At 37.9% G+C, this 13,634-nt stretch overlaps 1 pseudogene; it reads left to right on the top strand.

The window, feature by feature from the left end:
- Positions 1–13,066, top strand: part of LOC100354907 (arginase-2, mitochondrial-like) — a 47,337-nt pseudogene extending 34,271 nt beyond the window's left edge.
- The last annotated feature ends 568 nt before the right edge of the window (positions 13,067–13,634 follow it).

Genomic DNA, 13,634 nt, shown 5'->3' with positions numbered 1-13,634 from the left:
TAAAATGGGTGTGGTTTCATCTCACTGTGGTTTCATTTTTTATTTCTCTAATGATTAGATTATTGGTGCTAAGTGTCTTATCATACCTTTCCATATTTTTGTTGGTAAAGGATTTGTTTAATCTTTTGCCCATTTGTTTTGCGTAATTTTTATCTGTATGTTTTGATTTGAAAGACAGAGCAGAGATCTTTCATTAGCTAGTTCATTTCTTAAATGACCTCAAGAGCTAAAGCTGGGACAGGACAAAACCAGGAGCCCAGAATCCAATATAGGTCTCCCATATGGGAGTCAGGAGTCCACACACTGGAGTCATCACCCACTGCCTCCATGGGTATTCATTAGCAAGACACTAGAATAAGGAGCAGAATTTCAGCTTGAACAAAGTCACTCTTACATGAGATACTGGCTTCCGAAGCGACTTCTTAACCGCTAAGCCAAACACCTGCCTATGTCTTATGCATTTAATTTTCAAGTAAATAATTAAGCTTTAAATAGTTAACACAGAGAAAAGTTTAACTATACATGATATGTATCTAATACCTCAGATATATGTAGAAAAAAAACAAAGTACAAAGGGAGCGTTTATTTAAAATAATTCTCACCAAGATTTTAAGAACTTCAAATCACTTACACTAAATAATTGACATAATAAATGCACTAAAGCACTCCCTTGTATTTAAAGGTATATGCATTTTAGATAAATGAATAATTTTGTCTCCTGGAATGTTATATCATCTCTGAACTGAAAAGAATGATTAAACTCACCTCTCTCCTAAGTCTCTAAGATGTTGAGAGAGTTGCACAGGATTGAAACACTGCTACCTACATTAGGAGCAATGTTAAGAGTCATACCAGGTGCATCTGAACTAGTATATTTGACATTATACTTAAATGATTCTCCAAGCTTCACTTAGTAATACAGACTACATTCCAGAAGAAGTACATGTACAAGCTATTCCTAATGTTATATTTTGCTTTAGGCAATGAAATATATCTGTACTATTAACACATTATGGGCTATTATGTGCTTTTATATTTTGCCATGATATGAATAGTTCTTCATCTCCCACATCACCATCTCAATAAAGTTTATTTCACCTTAAAGTTCTGAAAGATTTGCTCTATCTCCTTTTACAGACTGTATCTCACCAAGCGAATTTGGTCAAATCATTTTAGTAAGACTCTTAACTGTCCATGTCTGAAGATGACTGCTTTAAATTCTAAAGTATTTATCAGAACCCTAAGTATTAACTTCTGCAATATTTATTGTATATTTGAAGTCAGTGGATGCAAATAATCAACCATCATGTTAACAAATAGATGTACTGAAGATCCAGATACTCTGGTGCAGAAGTAATTCAGGAATACCTGAGCATAGGGAAAAAGAGACACAGGTCTTAGTGAAGCAGAGGAAGTATCCTTTTTTGGCTGATAATACGCCTAAATGTGCCCAGTGTCATAATCAGATATTGAATAAAAACTTGAAATTGTCTGAAAATGTGAGCTGAGATTGCTGCTGTGGTGTAGCTAGTAAAGCCACCATCTGTGGTGGTGGCATCCCATATGAGCACCAGTTAGAGTCCTGGCTGCTCCACTTCTGATCCAGCTCTCTGTGGTGGCCTGGGAAAGCAGTGGAAGATGGCCTGGGTCCTTGTGCCCCTGCACCCATGTGGTAGACCCAAAAAAGTCTCTAGGTTCCTAGCTTCAAATCAGCCCAACTTCGGCCATTGTGGCCATTTGTGGAGTGAACCAGCAGATGGAAGACCTCTCTGTTTCTCTCTGCCTCTGCTTCTCTGTAACTCTACCTTTCAAATAAATAAAAAGATCTTAAAAAAAAAAACATGAATGCTCAGTACCGTAGATTATGGTGTGTGTTAGTGTTTGGCCTGATGTTTCAGCTGAAACATAGTGATATCAAATGACCTCCTATTTTAGGAGAAACACAGTGATCTTTTTTTTTTCTAGAGAACTATATGCTTTTTTAAATTTTTTATTTAGTAAATATAAATTTTCAAAGTACAGTTAATGGATTACAGTGGCTTCCCCCCCCCATAATTTCCCTCCCACTCACACCCCTCCCATCTCCCACTCCCTCTCCCATTCCATTCACATCAAGGTTCATTTTCAATTATCTTTATATACAGAAGATCAATTCAGTATATATTAATTAAAGATTTCATCAGTTTGCACCCGCACAGAAACATACTGTTTCAGTACTAGTTATACATACTGTTTCAGTACTAGTTATAGCATTACTTCACATTGGACAACACACTAAGGACAGATCCTACATGAGGAGTAAGTGCACAGTGACTCCTGTTGTTGACTTAACAATTTGACACTCTTGTTTATGGTGTCAGTAATCTCCCTAGGCTCTAGTCATGAGTTTCCAAGGCTATGGAAGACTTTTGAGTTTGCCAACTTCGATCGATCTTATTCCGACAGGGTCATAGTCAAAGTGGAAGTTCTCTCCTCCCTTCAGAGAAAGGTACCTCCTTCTTTGATGGCCCCGTTCTTTCCACTGGGATCTGACTCACAGAGATCTTCCATTTAGGTCTTCCTTTTTTTTTTTTTTTTTTTTTTTTTTTTTTGTCCAGGGTGTCTTGGCTTTCCATGCCTAAAATACTCTCATGGGCTCTTCAGCCATATCTGAATACCTTAAGGGCTGATTCTGAGGCCAGAGTGCTATTTAGGACATCTGCCATTCTATGAGTCTACTGTGTATCCCGCTTCCCATGATGGATTGTTCTCTCCCTTTTTGATTCTATCAGCTAGTATTAGCAGACACTAGACTTGTTTGTGTGATCCCTTTGACTCTTAGACCTATCAGTGTGATCAATTGTGAACTGAAATTGATCACTGGGACTAGTGAGATGGCATTGGTACATGCCACCTTGATGGGATTGCATTGGGATCCCCTGGCATGATTCTAACTCCACCATTTGGGGCAAGTCCGATTGAGCATGTCCCAAATTGTACATCTCCTCCCTCTCTTATTCCCACTCTTATATTTAACAGGGATCGCTCTTCAGTTAAAATTTAAACATCTAAGAATAATTGTGTTAATCACAGAGTTCAACCAATAGTACTAGAACAAAGCAAAGAGAAAATACTAAAATGGATAAAGTATTACATTGTACATCAACAGTCAGGACAAGAGCTGATCAAGTCACTGTTTCTCATAGTGTCCATTTCACTTCAACAGGTTTCCCCTTTGGTGCTCAGTTAGTTGTCGCCGATCAGGGAGAACATATGATATTTGTCCCTTTGGGACTGGCTTAATTCACTCAGCATAATGTTTTCCAGATTCCTCCATCTTGTTGCAAATGACCGGATTCCATTGTTTTTTTACTGCTGTATAGTATTCTACAGAGTACATGTCCTATGGGTTAAATGTGGATAACCATACAGTGTTCAGAAATAAGAAATATTCTCATTATGGCACAATCACTTCACTGCATATTATACATCCATTAAAATTATGTTGTAATTTATAATTATGAATATAAGAAACTAAAATATTTGTTATAAGTGAATAAGATATGGCACAATACTATACATGCAACATAAGTAAAGCTTTATCATAAAATATGCATCACAATGAAAACTAGAAAAGGATCAATAGAGATTGTGATAGTTGCTGGGTTCCTTTTTTTAAAAAGATTTATTTATTTACTTGAAAGTCAGAGTTACACAGAGGGAGAAGGAGAGGCAGAGAGAGAGAGGTCTTCCATCCACTAGTACACTCCCCAGTTGGCCGCAACAGCTGGAACTGGGCCGATCCGAAGCCAAGAGCCACCAGATTCTTCTGGGTATCCCACGTGGGTACAAGGGCCCAAGAGTTTGAGCCATCTTCTACTGCTTTCTCAGGCCATAGCAGAGAGCTGGATTGGAAGGTGGAGCAGGAACTCGAACCAGCGCTCATATGGGATGCCAGCACCGAAGGCAACTACATCACAGCACCAGCCCCACTGAGTCCCTTTATGGGATTCTGAATGTTTTGTTCTTTTGTTCTTGGAATATGTTTTTTAATTTCCCTGTAGCACTCAAATTTTATACATTGTAAAAAAACAACAACCCAAAGCCGAATAAACGTTAAACAACGTTTATCACTGGTTGGGATGCACTTGTGATGGAAAAGTCAGAAGAGAGGTTAATAATGATGTGCCTATTCAAGGAGGAAAAGCATTGCCTATTACTCATGGCCTTTGAAGTCACCTTTTTACCTAATATAGTCCATATCTAGACTCTGCACTCAAGGTTTCATATCCTGGAAATATTAATGAAGATTTAAATTTTATCCCCCCCCCCCCAGAATAAAAAAGAGTGAGGAATACAATTATCCCTGAAATAATTTTTCTTCCTTTTTCAAGTTTTTCATACAAGGCAATAGTAAAGAGACAATGTTATGAAGTCCCCTGCATTTCCCACCTAGGATACAGTCAAACTATCCATCAGAGAAAGAATGATTAATATAGATTTTGCTCGGGAGATTAAGGTATCACACTGATGGGTCAGTAGCTTATTATCTCTGGAATTCATCTTTCATCCATTTCTTGTTTATTAGATTCATGAAAGACTTTTTTTTACAGAATATTGAATGGTTCTATGAGAAAAGATATTGTAAAAGTAGCAATCACTCCATACGAATACTATCTTACTATGTTACCAACACTGGTCACTAGCCACTTTAGTCAGCAAACATCCTTAATCATTCAGCCAATAGGATTCAAAGTTACTCTGCAGTAACTATGACCTTTCCAAATGATTTTTAGGCAGTCGTGTTCCAGTGCTTTCCAAATCCTTCACTAATTTATGATTTCTAGACTGCATTTGTCACATCACTAATACAAAACATATTTTTCAGAATAGCAAGAATAAGAAGAATAAGGAAGTAAAAGAGGGGCTGGTGCCGTGGCGTAGCAGGTAAAGCCGCTGCCTGCAGTGCCCACATCCCATATGAGCACTGGTTCAAGTCCTGGCTGCTCCACTTCTGATCCAGCTCTCTGCTATGGCCTGAGAAAGCAGTAAAAGGTGGCCCAAGTCCTCGGGCCCCTACACCTACGTGGGAGACCTGGAAGAAGTTCCTGGCTCCTGGCTTCAGATTGGCCTAGCTCCAGCCATCGCAGCCAACTGGGGAGTGAACCAGTGAACAGAAGACCTCTCTCTCTCTTTCTCCCTCTGCCTCTGCCTCTCTGTAACGCTGTCTTTCAAATAAATAAATCTTTAAAACAAATAAAAAGAAAGTAACAGAACACTAAACATTTCCATCTCCAGAAGGTCACGTTTCTGATAACAGGAGCAAAATTCTTTTTGACAAGATGAATTGTAATATAAACCTTGCTGTGTTGTCGTTGATGTGATGGAACAGAAGATAAGTTAAAAATATAATTAGATAGTATTATAATGTTATATAGTATATAAAAACAGAAGTTTAATTGGTAAAGCACTATGGGTTTACACTTCATAAACTGATAATCATAATGCAAGTTGCTTCCATTTCTAAACATTTCTCTTTGTAAATTCTCCTTATGATTCATCAATTAAGGAAAATTCTCAGTTGTTCTGAAGAATAGGCAAGAATACCAAAGATCTCTTTGAGATCTTGGCGTTCATTACACATTGAGAAACAAAATGAACTAATAACATTGCATCACCTTTAAAAATTTGTTAACTCACATCTAGACAATTTTAAATTTGTCACTGTCATCAAGAGTTTTAAAAGCCACAAATGAACAATTGTTTAAAAAAATTTATCAACCTAGAGACTTAAGATTCATGGGTTCATGTTTAAACACATTAATACTACTGAGTTATTGTCTCTCAGCCTTTTGGCTAAGATCAAGTGTAATACTATTGAGTTCAGGTTTGTTTTCTGAAGAAAATAAACTTGAACTTCTGTTGTTTGGTACTTGTCTTCCCCAAGATTATAATGTAAATAGAACATTTTGGAAAATTTCAAATACCCATATGTACTTTAAGTGTTGAAATGTGCTTGTTTCTAATTATCTTTATACGAGCAAATAACTCCAAGGCACATAATTAAATCTTTTGATAAGGAAATTTATAGTCACTTTATTCTTAAATTAAATTTTCAGTAAATATATATTAAATTACTGTACACTTGCTTTAACTGGACATGGCTTTGTTAGCTTTTTAATTTTCTTTCCAAGGCAAAGAAAATAATTCCATTAAAACCACAGGGAGCAAAGTAGGTAGGCAGAAGTAATTACAGAACTGGAACACATCCAAAGCACTGGGGCTAGCATCCTGATTATTAGAGCAGCGTTTTTACAGCCACAAGTGATTTCAGATGAGTCTAATCCATCAGTTCCTGCTTCCTCAAACGGCCTCTTCTAAGTCCTGCCGGAGCAATGGCCACCTGGTAAGATAGGCGATAAATTTTCTTTTCACTCCACATTAACTTCCCAAATCCATGTGAAGCTATTCCCCTTTTTGCTTAGGCAATCTCAAATGGTAGTCAATATGAAAATATCCTATTGTCTGTGGACTGCCTAAGAGTTTTATCCATATTTAAATGGGGTTAGAGAGCCTTGGAAGAATCAGATTTTTAGAGCTAGCATTTCCACTACCTTGCAGTGAATAAAAGAAAAAGTACTGCCATGAAAATGAGGCAGTAAACTCTATGGTAAACCAAATTTTAAACCTGCAAAAAGATTTTACTTATTACCTAACGTTATAAGCAGCAATGGTACCAAAGTTAAAAATGTGCGAACAAGACAAGAGTAAGGCAAGAAAATCATTTGACATTAGTTTTTAAAAAGTGATGTTGAATCTAAGAACAAAATAATTGAGAAACTTCCCTAGCACTTGACTATACAGGGATCAGTAAAACAATTGTTAAGTGAATGAATGGTATGAATTGTGACATGGGGTCCTGAGTTTTCAGGATGGTATCATAAGACCCCAGTTCAGTCAGAGAGACAAAATAAAGAACTTAAAAATGCACAGGAGTTTCTGGAATATTTTTTTTGACAGGCAGAGTGGACAGTGAGAGAGAGAGACAGAGAGAAAGGTCTTCCTTTGCCGTTGGTTCACCCCCCAATGGCTGCTGCAGCTGGTGCGCTGCAGCCGGCGCACCGCGCTGATCCGAAGCCAGGAGCCAGGTGCTTCTCCTGGTCTCCCAGGTGGGTGCAGGGCCCAAGCACTTGGGCCATCCTCCACTGCACTTCCAGTCCACAGCAGAGAGCTGGACTGGAAGAGGAGCAACCAGGACAGAATCCGGCACCCTGACCAGGAGTAGAACCCAGGGTGCCAGCACCGCAGGCAGAGGATTAGCCAAGTGAGCCATGGCACCAGCCTTATTTTCTTAATTTTCATTAGGTATGAGTGATCTGAACTATATGGAATGGTTAGAAGACTTGACAAAAACGTCTCATCCCCTTCATAATGTCAAAGTGAGTGAATGAATAAGAATATTGTCCCCAAATCATCTCCTGTTCTCAAACTCCTGCCTGGAAGATGTCAGGGTTAATAGACTTTCCAAAAATTCTTTAAATCATGAAAACAACAAAGGAAGAATGCCCCTACCAATTTACACTTCCCTTACTGAGTCAGTGTTTATGTGTTTGTTCCAAATACATCAAATTAATTCTGTCCTTGTGCAAGTCACTCTGCCCCAAGTGAAAATCTCTTCGTGCCTTTGTGTGAAGGAGAAACATAAGTTAGCTGTTATGAAATTATAATAATTATTTGTATCCAAGTCTCTAAGCAAACAGAGTTGCAAATGCTTATAGAACTTCACCAAGAAAACTTTCTGACTACGTTTTAGAACATTCAGATTTCAAAGCATGCATCTTTATTTCACATATACAGAAACTGTCAGTTCCATTCAGTTTCTCAAGGGGATTTTGACATCATGCAGAATTCTGGGGTGTTGTTGTTGTTGTTGTTAAGTTTATTTCTTTACCCTTATTTATTTGAAAGAAGGAGGGGGAGATCTTCAAAGGGAGAGAGATCTTCATCTGCTGGTACACTCTTAGTCAGGAGATAGGAACTATATCCAGTCTCTCACCTGGATGGCAGGGAACCCACGTACTTGAGCCTCATATGCTGTCTCCCAGGGTGTACACCAGCAGGAAGCTGGATCAGAGTGGAGGCAGGACTCAGCCCTGGGATGTGGGCCTCCCAAGCTGCTTATCTGCTGCACCACAACATACATGCTGAGAACTCTGTTTTTATTCTCAACCTTGTCACTTATTAAAAGAGTAACTTTTTAAATAAAGATTTCTTTATCTATTTGAAAGACAGAGTTACAGAGAGAGGGAGAGTTAGAGACAGGGAGGGAGATCATCCATCCACTAGTTCACTTCCAGATACCCCCAAATAGCCACAACACCCAGGGCTGGACCAGGCCAAAGTTAGCATTCTGTCATTTATTTTGGGTCTCCCATGTGGGTGCAGGGGCCCAAGCACTTGAGTCTTCTTCCACTGCTTTCCCAGGTGCATTAGCAGGGAGCTGGATCAGAAGTGGAGCAGCTGGGTCTCCAACCAGCACCCCCATGAGATGCCTGCGTAGCCGGTGGCGGCTTTATCCACTATGGCACAGCACTAGCCCCAGAAGAGTAACGTCTTATGCTAGAAATTTTCTTATTTATCTACCTTTTCAGGTACTGTATTGTATCATATCATACTGTATTTGCATTTTACCCTAAGTAATTTCTTTAGTTTTCACATTAAGAAAAGGTAAAATATTTTTTAAAAATTGGGTTATTCTGAGGATTAAATAATATATAACATTATAAAATAAAAGATTTCCTTTTTTATAACATTTTCCATAATTCATTTTAAGTGTTCATTTGTGCAGTGTATTTTTCCCTAATAAGTTTCTTAATATTTTGAAAGAAAAGATCTGATTTTTCTGTTTTTACTATTTATTTATGAGCTTAGGACAATCTTTGATGTACAGAATGCATACAAGAAACACATGATAAATTGAATTACATGAAATGAACCAAAGAAGACAGAGAGAGAGATGAGTTCCTCTTTCACATAACATAGTTGAAGTAAGATATATTTGACTCCTGGTGTAGAATTTGAAGTACTTATCACACATTCAGACTGATAAGTTACCCTACAGGAAGCTATCCTGTCACTATAATATGCTTCATAGTTAATAAAGTGAACCTCATGGCTTCATCTCCTTAAGAAGCCTCTTGAGTTCTCACCACTTGAAAACCACTGACATCTTAACTATTTCTTGATCTCACATGTATGGGATAAAATCCAGGCGTGCAGAACACTGTAGTAACATACTATGCTTCAGTGCTTCCAGTTTTGGTAGCAGCATGGAGTGAAGATGCATGAAGCCATAACCTAGGACACTATATATTATAACACTGGTTAGAAAATCAAGTTTGTGTGATTAAGAACAGAGCATGTACTGGGGAGGATATGTGGCACAGTGGTTAATACTCTTCTCTGGTTGGCTATGTAGTCTTAGAATGCCTGTGTTCAAGGCCTGCGAAGCCTGGCTACTCTGCTTCAAATCCAGCTCCCGGCAAATGCACACTCTGGGAAGCAGCAAGTGACTGCTCAAGTCCCTGCCATGCACATTGGACACTTGGATTGGGTTCTAGGCTGCTGGTGTTAGCTTGGCCAAGCCTTGGCTGTTGAGGGTATCAGGGAATGAAACAGAGGACTGAAGATCTCACCTCTCTCTCTCTCTCTCTCTCTCTCTCTCTCTCTCCTCTCTCTCTCTCCCCCTGTCATTCAAATAAAGTGAAAGCAAATGAATTTTTAAATTTAGAAAAAATGTGGCATAACATAGTCTTCACTGACCACCCATTAGCACAAAGGAAAAGCAGATGAGAGAACTATACACACATTATGAATAGGATGCCTTCAAAAGAAAGATATTTTATGCAGGTGCAAACTGGTACATTTTAAGAATTTAAATGAAACCTTAATTTTCAAGCACTCCCATTTGAGTACTAAGAAATCATGTTGTCAGATACTAATAGAGACTTTGTTGTTTGAAATACTATGATTCAAATAGAGCACCTGTAGCATTTTCTGAAAATGAGATTGAATTATAGATTATCTTAGATAAAATTACTTCCACAGAACAATGCTTTTAACAATCAAGTCTGCAGTGATAGAAAAAATTGAGATGTGGGCCCATGTAGTTAAGAAAATACATAACTTTTAAGGAATAGCTTTTATAATTCTAAGCAAAAAAAAAGATACACAAATTTCTTTTTTTACATTTTGTTATTATCCCTAAAGTGAACTACACAAGTATTTTGTTCCTATCATTTTTCTCTTTTAGCTTTTTATTTTGAGAAAATTGTGGGTTCACATATAGTAAAAAATAATACAGCAAGATCCAAATTCTTCATCAAATCTCCCCAAAATGGAAACATTTTTCAGAGCAAAATATAAATAAATCACAACATGGATATTGGCATTTATAAAAATCATCTGAACTTATTAAGGTTCACCTGTTATGTGCATAATTGTTTGTGAGTGCATATACATACATGAGTGTATGGGTGTGTGTTTAGTTCTGTGCTATTTTATCATGTTTAGATTCATGTGAACACCGTGAGAGAAAAAACACAAAGCAGTCTCATAACAGAGACTCCACAAATGCTCCAACCCCAGACAACCTCTAATATATTCTCATTTCTATCATTTCCTCATTTCAAGAATATGTATAAATATAATTGTATTGTACATAATATTTTGATATCAGACTTTTATATTTAACATAATTTTCAGAAATGGGTCTATCCATTGTTTGTATCAATGGACTATTTAATGTAGAGTATTATTTTTTAAGCTTTATTTATTTACTTGAGAGACAGAGGTCCCATCTGCTGGTTCATGCCTTAAATGGCTGCAACAGACAGCACTGGGCCAGGCTTACAACAGGAGCCTAGATCAATCCAGGTCTCCTATGTGGGTTACAGGGACACAAGTACTTGGTGCTTCATGGCTGCCTTCCAGCGTGCACATAAGCACAAAGTTGGAACCAAAAGTAGAATTGGATCAAATGAGAAGTATGTTTAATACTTCAAATAAACTGCAAACTATTTTAGAGTGACCATCCCATTTTATTTACCTTGAAGTAATGCATGGGTGATCCATTTTCTCAACATTAATGATTATTTAGCGTCACTATATTTTAAAAATTGTGTTCATATTTATAAGACAACTATATCTCAAGTTGATCAATATATGTATTTCTCTAGTGGCTGGTAGTGCTGGACATATATGATGGGCTTATTTTCCATCTTTATTTCCTATTCAGTGAAATATTTGTTTGTTATTTTACCATTTTCTGTGGCATTTTAGGCTTGGTACATGTGTGTGTGTTTACTAACTTTTGGGAGTTTGTTATATAGTCAATATACCTATTCTTCGGCAGATGTACACTTTTTTTTTTTTGACAGGCAGAGTGGACAGTGAGAGAGAGAGAGAGAGAAAGGTCTTCCTTTACCGTTGGTTCACCCTCCAATGGCCGCCGTGGTCGGCGCGCTGCGGCCTACGCACCGTGCTGATCTGAAGCCAGGAGCCAGGTGCTTCTCCTGGTCTCTTATGCGGGTGCAGGGCCCAAGCACCTGGGCCATCCTCCACTGCACTTTCGGGCCACAGCAGAGAGCTGGACTGGAAGAGGGGCAACCGGGACAGAATCCGGCGCCCTGACCAGGACCAGAACCCGGTATGCCAGTGCCACAGGTGGAGGAATAGCCTATTGAGCCGCAGCAGATGTACACTTTAAAACATTCTTTATCCAATATCCACCTCATCCTTTCATTCTATTCAAAGTGCTTTAATAAAGCTAAATATTTTATTATGGATGTGTTTTTTTTTTTGTCAAGCTTTCCATTTGTAGAAAATGCTTTTCATTCCTAGAACTTTTCATCTATCCCTAGTTTCCAAAGCTTTTCTTCAATTTTTATCAAAACTTTTTACAGTTCTACATTTTATATTTAAGTTTGTGATCTCTGTTGAGTTAAATTTTATAAAAGGTATGAAGTTTGAGTTGATGTCCTGTATTATTTATGGCAAAACACATGGAATTGGAGGACTTTATGTTAAGTGAAATAAGTCAGACACAGAAAGACAAATACTGCATGTTCTCCCCCACACATGGGAGTTAAAAAAAAAAAGCAATACTAACATTAATACTTAAATCAGCAAAGATGACCTCTACAACAACTTGCAGGTGAACCCACATTCAGTGGGCCTTGCCGGGCAGGAACTGGCTGAGGTGGTTAGCATAGCAGCATCAGGTGGCTACAGCTGTCTCACCATGGGAGATCACAACATGGATATTGGCATTTATAAAAATCATCTGAACTTATTAAGGTCCACCTGTTTATGTGCATAGTTTATGCGTGAATGCATATACACACACAAGTATATGGGTGTGTGTTTAGTTCTGTGCTATTTTATCACATGCTTTTATTCATGTGAGCACTGTGAGAGACAAGATACAAAGTAGTGTGATAATGTAGAGGAGCCACACTCAGCACTGGCAGATCTTTTTGTTGTCTGGGTTGATGCTCATGGTGACATAAATACATCCCTCACTACTTCGCCAAGAATTCTTTGTGGACAGCCAGTGTCATTTCTTCTCAGACAACTACTGGACAAGTTACCACAAATCTCAAGATTTTCCTGAATCAAACTTTGTATCTCTTCCTCAGGTATTGTGTATATTGGTCTAAGAGACATGGTCCCTCCTGAACATTTTATTTTAAAGAACTATGATATCCAGTATTTTTCTATAAGAGATATTGATCAACTTGGTATCCAGATTGTCATGGAATAGACATTTGATCCCCTGACTGGCAAAAGACAAAGGGTAATCCATCTGAGATTTGATATTGAAGCATTTGATCCTACACTGCCTCAAACCAAGGGAACCCATGTTTCCAGGGAACTAACCTATCAAGAAATCATGCACATTATTTAGGATGTACATAAATAAGGGCTTCTGTCATCACTGGACCTTTTTGAAGTCAATCTTTGCTTAGCTGCTTGAGAGGAAGAGGTGAAGGCTACAGCTAGCCTGGCATATTTGTCAGATAACTGATGGAAGGCATATTGTCTATGTCTTCCTCAGCCAGTTCACCATATGGATCAGAAAATGACGGATGTGTAAAAATTATGAAATACTGCACTTATTATATATTTTACTATGGGCATTTCAGGGTTGCAAGAAATATGAAGGGATAGATTTAAAGGGATTTTATGGGTCAGCACTACTGCTTTAGTGAGAACATTTGCACATTCTCACAACTGTTGTTTTCTTTCCCCTTTGCAGTGCATGGGTATGAACATGTTATGGTCCTGTGTAGATTTAAAGTCATAAACAGCACTGTGGTAAAAAAAAAATACATATCGTAAAGATATGAAATTTTAGTTGATGGTCTACATTGTTTGTTGAAAAGATGAGTCTTCTTCATTAAGTTGCTTTTGTATCTTTATAAAAATCAGTTGTGTACATTTATGTGGATCAGTTTGGGGAATCTATTATTTATTCTTTTGGACTTTTCATCTATTCCTCCAGCAATAACACACTGTCTTAATTACTATAGGCACAAAATAGGGCATAATGTCAGTATAGACATTTCTCCCTAAATTCATCATGTCAAACTATA

The sequence above is a fragment of the Oryctolagus cuniculus genome, chromosome 1 (genome assembly GCF_051225735.1).
Source record: "Oryctolagus cuniculus isolate XC-2025 breed Fujian yellow rabbit chromosome 1, ASM5122573v1, whole genome shotgun sequence".
Lineage (NCBI taxonomy): Eukaryota > Metazoa > Chordata > Mammalia > Lagomorpha > Leporidae > Oryctolagus > Oryctolagus cuniculus.
This window is presented reverse-complemented; position numbering and strand designations above follow the sequence as displayed.